This window comes from Anomalospiza imberbis, chromosome 12 (assembly GCF_031753505.1).
Source record: "Anomalospiza imberbis isolate Cuckoo-Finch-1a 21T00152 chromosome 12, ASM3175350v1, whole genome shotgun sequence".
NCBI lineage: Eukaryota > Metazoa > Chordata > Aves > Passeriformes > Viduidae > Anomalospiza > Anomalospiza imberbis.
This window is the reverse complement of record NC_089692.1, coordinates 19,091,147-19,099,776: the sequence shown is the minus strand read 5'-3', so window position 1 is coordinate 19,099,776 and position 8,630 is coordinate 19,091,147. Positions and strand designations below refer to the sequence as shown.

The window sequence follows — 8,630 nt, the reverse complement described above, 5'->3', positions numbered from 1 at the left end:
CTTCTTTAGTGACACACAGCCATGGCTATCTCAGTGCCAGGCAGTGTTCTTCTTTAGTGACACACAGCCATGGCTATCTCAGTGCCAGGCTGTGTTCTTCTTTAGTGACACAGCCATGGCCACCTCAGTGCCAGGCCGTGTTCTCCTCAGTAACACACAGCCATGGCTATCTCAGTGCCAGGTTGTGTTCTTCTTTAGTGACACACAGCCATGGCTATCTCAGTGCCAGGCAGTGTTCTCCTCAGTGACACACAGCCATGGCTATCTCAGTGCCAGGCTGTGTTCTTCTCAGTAACACACAGCCATGGCTATCTCAGTGCCAGGCTGTGTTCTCCTCAGTGACACACAGCCATGGCTATCTCAGTGCCAGGCTGTGTTCTTCTTTAGTGACACAGCCATGGCTATCTCAGTGCCAGGCAGTGTTCTTCTTTAGTGACACACAGCCATGGCTATCTCAGTGCCAGGCTGTGTTCTTCTTTAGTGACACACAGCCATGGCTATCTCAGTGCCAGGCAGTGTTCTTCTTTAGTGACACACAGCCATGGCTATCTCAGTGCCAGGCAGTGTTCTTCTTTAGTGACACACAGCCATGGCTATCTCAGTGCCAGGTTGTGTTCTCCTCAGTAACACACAGCCATGGCCGCCTCGGTGCCAGGCCGTGTCCCTCACTCAGTGACACAAAAACGAACAACCTCCCCAGGAAAGTGGTGGATTCCCCAATGCTGGGCACTTTTAAGATTCAGCCATCTTGTCTAGATGGAGCTTTTGCCAAGAAAGGTTGGGCCAGATGATCCTTGAGGTCCCCTCCAGCCTGGTATTCCATTATTCCGTGATTCCATGAAGTTGTAGGATGGCCACCTTGGAGTGGCCCACCACGTCCCCTTCAATATGAACATTTAAGCACTTTTCTCCATGCAAAAGTGCAAGTTCAGTGCTCTGTCACCAGTTTGCCTTCACATTGACATGGATATGGGTAGAGTTTACATTTGAAGAACAAAATTTTAGGAGCAGGTGCTCTGATTCTCTTGGAAGCCACCCCCCGGCCTCATGCAGTTTGTGAGGAATTGATTAAATCACAACTTCAGTCACAGATACCACGTTGTGAGTAAAACTGCCCAACTGTTTCCTGCTTAGCAGCTTTCTGACACAAGCTGTTGGCTGGAGCCTTTCAGCTGCATCTCTCTTTCTCTCTTTCTCTCACATACATTCCTGGCACCATGTTTTGAATTTAAGGAGGATTTTGCAGCAATAGGGCAACAGGATCTCACTGTATAATCCAAGGGACAGGGAGCTGTGACCAGGATTGTCCTTAGGAGTACAAGGAGAAGGACAGTTTTCTAACCATCTTAGACATTATCAGTGTTTTTGCATTTTTGGGGTGGAGCGATGCATTGAATTTGGAGTGAGTCTGCACTCACACAAAGGAATGAGGGTTCATGACCTAATTTTGTGATTCAGGGTCACGCAGTTCCAGTGGCCTGTCATTATGAGGCCATTAAAGATGTGACTAACAAGGAAATCCAGCCCTGAGGTGTGTGATTGCTCTGTCCATCACATCACTGTCCAGGGATAGCAGGTGAGACATGGATGACCAGCAGAACACTGATACATCTGCAACTTAAAACAGCAGTCCCAAATTTCTTTGTCAACAAGACTCTTCTTTATTTAAATACCCGCCTTTAAAAAAAAAACAAAAAACATTTTCTAGGCTGAGGAAATTCCACCATGCTCTCAGAATTGTGTCTGAGGGCTGAAGGCAGGAGGATGAAACCACATAATGTTACTTTTTGGGGCGTACAGGTGTGTCCTGGTGTCAGGGCTGACAATTCCGGGCTCTGTGTGCCGTGCGCTTTGCATCCACAAGCCAACTGTTAGCAGGGCTGCAGCTCCGGCTGAAAGCATCCATATGGTGCTTGGGGAGAGCCACAATCAGAGTATCTGCTGACAGGCTGGGCTATCACATGCTCCTCTCATAAATAATCCACAGAGACTGTGAGAAGGAAACTTAGATCCACACCGAGACTCGCCTGACCTTTCCCTCCTCAGCTCAGCCCTCGCCCGGGTCTGTGTGTCGACAGCACAGACAGTTGGCGAGTCTGGATTTGAGGAAGGTGTTAGGAGCAGTTGGAATGACAGCATGGACACAGCCTTTGGGATCAGCCCTGCCTCAGCACAGCTCCCCAGCCCTGGTGAGAAAACGCTGCTTTGGAAAATGCTTTGGCTTGAGGCTCGGCGACGGCGCTGGAACAGAGCCCTTCAAAAATGGAGCCACAGAGCGTTTTTATCCTGGCCTTAGAACACTTTACAAAGCATTTAGGCCGAGGAAGAGGAGACTTAACCCAAAGGGGGCATTACATCGTCTTCAAATATGCAAAAGGTTTCTGCAGAGCGGGAGGGAATTAGCTCTTCCCTGCATGCTCCGGGACCAGGATGAGAAATAATGAGCTTACAGTTTGGAAAAGGCCACAGAAATCAGGGACTGGGCTAAGGGTAAGAATTGTTGAGCAGCAGAAGAAATTCCCTAGGAAGGAAATGGAATAATCACCTTTGGATGTTTTTATTTAATGAGAAATTAGTAAAACATCTGCTCTGAAGAGTTCAGGGAGAATCGGTCTGATCTCAGGGAGAAGGATGGGGTAAATAATCCCCTACAATCCCTGTCAGCCCGAGTTTTGCATGAGGCAAAGGAGCTGTGATTTCCCAAATTTACAAAGCAGGTTAGAGCACAGGCTGGGTTTGGATTCCAGCTCCCGTCCTCCTGTCTGCACCTAATACACCAGACTAAATACTAAGTAAAAAAAAAAGCAACACAGGTTTTCCCAACTGTTCTGTCTTCCACAAGGCTGGGTTGGTTGTTTTTTTGTTAAAAATCCGGAATGAACAGTGACTCCAAACCGTGGCTGATATTCACAGTATTTCCCTTGGGAAAAACTCCCACTTTTCCTATTTTTTTCCCACATGAGCTGCCTTACAATGAAAGGAGTGTATTTCACATTCAGAATAATAAATCATCCCCTCATTTTTCTGGTACAACAGGACTGAAAAGGTTCTTTTTTTTTTTTTTTCCAAGGAAAAGACAAAGCTGTTCCTCTGCAGTGCTGCACCCTTCCTGGAAGACAGCACTCAGTGTGTGGGGCTGGGAGCTCAGCAGCTGTCAGCAGTATTAAATTCACCAGGAGCACAGAGAGAAAATTCCCATAACATAAAAGGAGGAACACTGTGCTGATAATAACTTGCATTTCAACCTGAATTAAAATACCTCCCCTCAGTTCTTTGCTCACAAATTGTTCTTATCGATCCAGCTCAGCTCAAGATTAATGTGGGTTTGGTTTTTTTATAAGTGTGCACCATTACCCAGCTGCTATTGGAGATTTTCAGGCAGAATCTGACTGTAAAGAATTGTTTGCAGTGCCTTAAAATAACTCTTCTGGGAAGTTTTCATCTTAAATTTGCCTCAAGATGGTGGCTACCCTTAAGAACAAATACCCACACTTCAAATTTCACCTTCTGAGTCAGGAGAACTTAAGGAAGAAGTGATGAGAATGGCAAAATATCTGTTTTGGGGGTAGAAAAGTGTAATTTGAGAGAAGTGAAGCTAGAGAGAAACCCCACATTTTGCCTGGGTGGGTTTTCTCTGAGGCCTTACAACAGCTGAGCCCGTCCCTCAGTGGGAACACATGTGATATTCCAAAAGACCAACTGTCTTTTGGAATATCACATGTTCTAGACTATTAAACACGCCTTTTTTTGGATGGTAAATCCAAGCTAACACACAGATACGTGCAATGCCATCACAAAAACATCATTTTCATAGAATGTTTGGCTAAAAACTCCCTGCACTCCCCCTGCAAGAAGGATTGCCCAAGACATCATTGCTGGGTGCCATAACTGATGTCAGTTCCTGCTGTTCCTGCAGTTCCAGCAAACAGCTCTTGGCTCCAGGATCAAGTTTGAAATGGGAGATGTTGCTTGATGGAACACGGCGGATCAGTTGGTGTCAGCAGCAGTGAGTTGTGTTTGTGTACTCATTTCACTCAGAAAATCCATAACATCTTGGCAAGCAGCAACGACAGCGCGAGCGCGGGAGGCAGAGCGGGGAAACTGTGGAGTAACACAGCGTGTAACAAGGTCTCCCCCTGATTTTTGATACTCCTAGTATTGAAGCAATCCCCCACGTGTTCAAATATTAACTGAGCACGACATCTCCTGTGCTTCAGAAAACACTCTCCTCGCTGACGTTGAGAGGCTCCGTGAGCTGCCTGGCATTGCACAACCACGGGTCAGCAGCCAGGAATAGCACCCCCAACACCTGACCCCTCCAGAGCAGGAGAATCCTTCTGCCAACTGAGCCGCTCCAGGTGTTGAACAGGACTAAATTGTTCAGGCTGGACTGGGGCCAAAGCTGGAGGGACAAGGACTGCTTGTGGTAGAAGTGCTGTGACATCTTGGGTGACTCCAGGCACTCACAGCCTTTAGGTCGACTGATTCCTCATGGAAGCAAGGACAGCACGTTGAAGAAAGATCATACCCTCTTCCATAAATCATAGACTCATGGAATGTTTGGGGTTGGAAGGCTGGAAGTGATCTTAAAGGTTTGGCTTGGAAGGGACCTTAAAGCTCATCCAGTGCCACCCCCCTGCCGTGGCAGGGACACCTTCCACTACCCCAGGTGGCTCCAAGCCCTGTCCAGGGGGCACTTCCAGACATGAGGCAGCCACAACTTCTCTGGGAACCTGTTCCAGGGCCTCACCACCCTCCCAGGGAAGAATTCCTTCCAATATCCCATCTATCCCTGCCCTCTGGCAGTGGGGAGCCAGTTAAAGAGAGGGCACGGAGCTCTGCTCTAAAGCAGAAGGATGTGACCACTTCCTGAGCCATCAGCAGCTTTTTTTGCAGTGCTCTGGATTTTCCCTGAAGAGCCCAGCCTGCCCAATGCTGTTTATCCTGCAAATCTGGTGAGATCAATGCCCACAAATCAAGGAAGTGGGAAATCATAGACCCAGGACAAGAAGAGTTGTTTTCCAGCTTAAAACATACACATAAAAAAACCCAAAGCAAAATTCTTCCGCCTTTCTATTGGGATATTCTCTCTTTGATGTGTCCTCCCTCCAAGGATGGGAGCAGTTTTTTAGGAGGCAGGAGCAGGCTTTGTTTTTTATTACGAAGCAGAAATCTCAGTATAGGCCCATGCCAAAAAAACATGCTGCAAATACTCTCTGTGGCAAACAGGGCTTGCAGACAGGGTTTGTTCATCTGTCTCGGCCTGCCTTGCCATACTTTTCTGTCCCTCTTGCCAAATGGAAAATAAATCATTCTCTCCTCGCTGTTCTGGTTATAATTGGCTGGATATGCCATCAGCTGGCTCGTCCCTGCTCCGAGCCTGGGAAGGCATAAACACTTCCAGGATTACAGAAAATGAGGACACTAACTTTGGGACCCATCCAAAGCCCTTTAGTGAGTGTGAAGACTAATTGACTACAGCGAGAACCGCATCGGCTCCTTAATTGCTGAGGGGAAATGAAACAATAACATTTCCCCTTTCGCTACATCCTTTTTCAAGAGCCCTGTGGTAAGGGCTGCGAGCTGCCTGCCTCAGACAGCAGCCCTGGAAGGCTCCAGGCCATTACTCTGGGAATGTTTTCCAAGGAAGGTGCTCAGACAGTGCCACAGAGGATGGGAGATGATGGTAACACACTTCTCCTGTTTCCCCTGCTGTCACAAACAAAGCTGGTTGATTCAGATAATGGATTTGGTGAGATAGGGGAGAAAGCAGCAGTTTTAGACTTTGATGACTGAAGCTGAAGGTGATATTCAGTTATAACCTCCCTGTTGCACACCAGGTCTTCACCTTCTGGGCCTCAAGGACCTTGGATGTGCCCAGGCTCCAAAACTATTGTGTGGTGCTCCACAAGAACAGCAGTGGAAATTGGAGACAGCAATTGTTTCTCCCCTCTGATGTGATGGAGGGCTGGGATTCCCTCACTCTGTCCTGTTAGAAGGGGAAACATGGTCCCACAGAGCACGGGGAGCTTTGCCTCAGGCTTTGCTGGGCTCTGGCTGACATCAGTGTGGGATGGAGGTGGGCACTGCCTTTTCCCTTTGCCCTTCCTCATCTGCAGGAAATCAGCACGGGGCAATGGAGCTCCGTGGGAATTGGCATGGATCTGTGATGGGCTGTCCATCACAGCCCTTTCCACTCCTGCCTTCTGCTGGCTTGGACTGGGAAGGGGCTCAGTGGGCCAAGGGGAGTCTGATGGATGAGAAATGTGGCTCAGCACCCACAGAGCCAAGATTGCGGTGTCAGGTTATAGGGGTCAGGTGGGTGAGGGAAAGGAGAGAAGGTTGTAGGGTGATTAGGCAGCAGGAGCATTCAGTGGGAAAGGAGAAAGAATAAAGTTCAGATAAAAATATAAAAGCAAAAGAGGGGAAAGCATGTGTGTGCTGTAGACTGCTGTGGTTCTGCTCCAGGCAGTGTCACCCAGGACATCTTTTCTTTCATTCACATGAAAATCCTTGCCATCAGTACTTTCCCCCGACCCCTCCATGAATCCATCACTTCCTAAACAGACAGACATGATAAGGCCTTCGAAAGCTGTGTCAGAAGCTTTACGTACCAGCTGAGCATAATGTAAGGTGGGAAAAGCCACGTGATTCCCTACAGGTGCAGAACGGCTCCGGCCGTATTTCCAAAGGTTTGATGTTTGCTTTACATGACTCACTGCCCGTGTGCCTTGGTTTAGATGCTTGGAGCAGCTTTTTGTAATGTAATCAGAACTGTGGGCACTCCATTTGTCCATCACTGAGGCCCCAAAGGATTAGCACAGCACTAAAAATGACACCTCATCCTGCCCGTGGGCAGAGTCGGGGGCGGAATGCAGCGGCTCAGCCTGGGAGAAGCCGAGCATTTACTCATCCCAGGGCTGGAGCAATGCTGTTTGTAGCATGAGCCAGGCAGCCTGGACTCGTCATGTCATCATCCCATACCCACGTCCAGCCGGACCCCGTCAGGGTTTCCTGACCCTGACAACAACAGCTGCCCGTCAGACCCTTGGCAAAATCTGTGGGCAGCTCAAGCATCTCGTCTGGTCTGGTGGGACTCAGAAGGACTGGGAGCAGTAGGATGAGGAGGGTGATTCTCCCCTCTTCTCTGCTCTCATGAAATCCCACTGGAGCTCTGTGTCCAGCCCTGGAGCCCTCAGCGTAAGGAGGATGTGGAGCTGCTAGAGAGTCCAGAGGAGCCAGGGGTGCTCCAAAATCTGGGAAAACTGCTCTGGAGCCAGGCTAGGAGAGCTGGGGGTGCTCACCTGGAGAGGAGAAGGCTCCAGAGAGAGATCAGAGCAATTCCAGGGCCTAAAGGGGCTCCAGGAGAGCTGGAGAGGGACTGGGGACAAGGGATGGAGGGACAGAACACCGGGAATGGCTCCCACTGCCAGAGAGTGGATTGAGATGGGATTTTGGGAAGGAATTGTTCCCTATGAGGGTGCTGAGGCCCTGGTACAGGGTGCCCAGAGCAGCTGTGGCTGCTCCTGGATCCCTGGAAATACCCAGGGCCAGGCTGGACCGGGCTTGGAGCAGCCTGGGACAGTGAAAGGAGTCCCTGTCATGGCAGGGGGTGCAATGGGATGATTTTAAGGTCCCTTCCAACCCAAACCATTGTGGGATTCTATGGTGTCCAAAGGTCTGTTCCTCCTTCATCCTCTGCCAGCTCCTTGCTCTGCAGAGCAGCCTCCCTGCAGCGATTCTCGTGAGCGATGCTCTCAGGCTTTCTGCATCAATTAAATCCCTGTTTTCCTGTCTTCTGCCAGTTTGGGGATTTGTTGCTCCATTGTCATGGCGACTGCATCCTTGGGACCCTCGCTGAGGGTGAGGCCTCTCCATTAGGATTCAGGGCAGCACTCCAGCCAGCATCACTGGGGACCCTCTTGTGCTGAGCACTCTCTGAGAGCAGGGAGCTCATTCCACTGCAGAAACCCCAGCTGAACAGCGTCTCTTCACAGCAAACGAGGCTGGCTCTAATTTTTGTTAATTATGTGGAAGCAACTTGATTTCCTCGTGAGCCTGCTGTCAGCGCAGCCCTCACAGTCTATTCCTGGCCAGCAGCACGAGGATGCTTAGGAACCCCAAAGGACTCTGCAGCTGTTTTGCGGAACAACATGGAATAAAAAGGACCCATTTCCAAAAAAAAAAATTACAAAAAAAAAAAAAAGACAAAACCCAAGATATTTCGTGTGCAACGCCGTAGGGAGGAGGAACCACTTGCAAAAAAAATCTGAGGTCTGACTATCAGAAAAGCAGGGAAAAGAAGGAATGGGGGGAAAAAACAACGGAACAATCAAAAGAGGTGCAGAAAATGAGATTTTTGTAAGGAAATGGATTTCTCAGGCAGCACCGCGGGAATGGCGGTGAAGACACGAGCGCCGGGAAGGGCCGGGAGGCGGAGGCGCAGGACCAAGAGCCCTGCGCGCAGGCGGGCTCTCGAGGAGCCTCGTTAGCGCAGTAGGTAGCGCGTCAGTCTCATAATCTGAAGGTCGTGAGTTCGATCCTCACACGGGGCAGAGATGGTTTCCTCCGTTTTTTTTTTCCCCTCCCACAGCCAATCTTTCCCGAGGGAAGGGAATGTCTGTTTTTCC

The 8,630-nt window shown here is 49.4% G+C and overlaps 1 non-coding gene across 1 annotated transcript; it reads left to right on the top strand.

The window, feature by feature from the left end:
* The first annotated feature begins 8,482 nt into the window (after positions 1-8,482).
* TRNAM-CAU (transfer RNA methionine (anticodon CAU)) lies at positions 8,483-8,555 on the top strand. The gene has a single exon. It is a non-coding gene; the product is annotated as a tRNA-Met (tRNA).
* Positions 8,556-8,630: the final 75 nt, after the last annotated feature.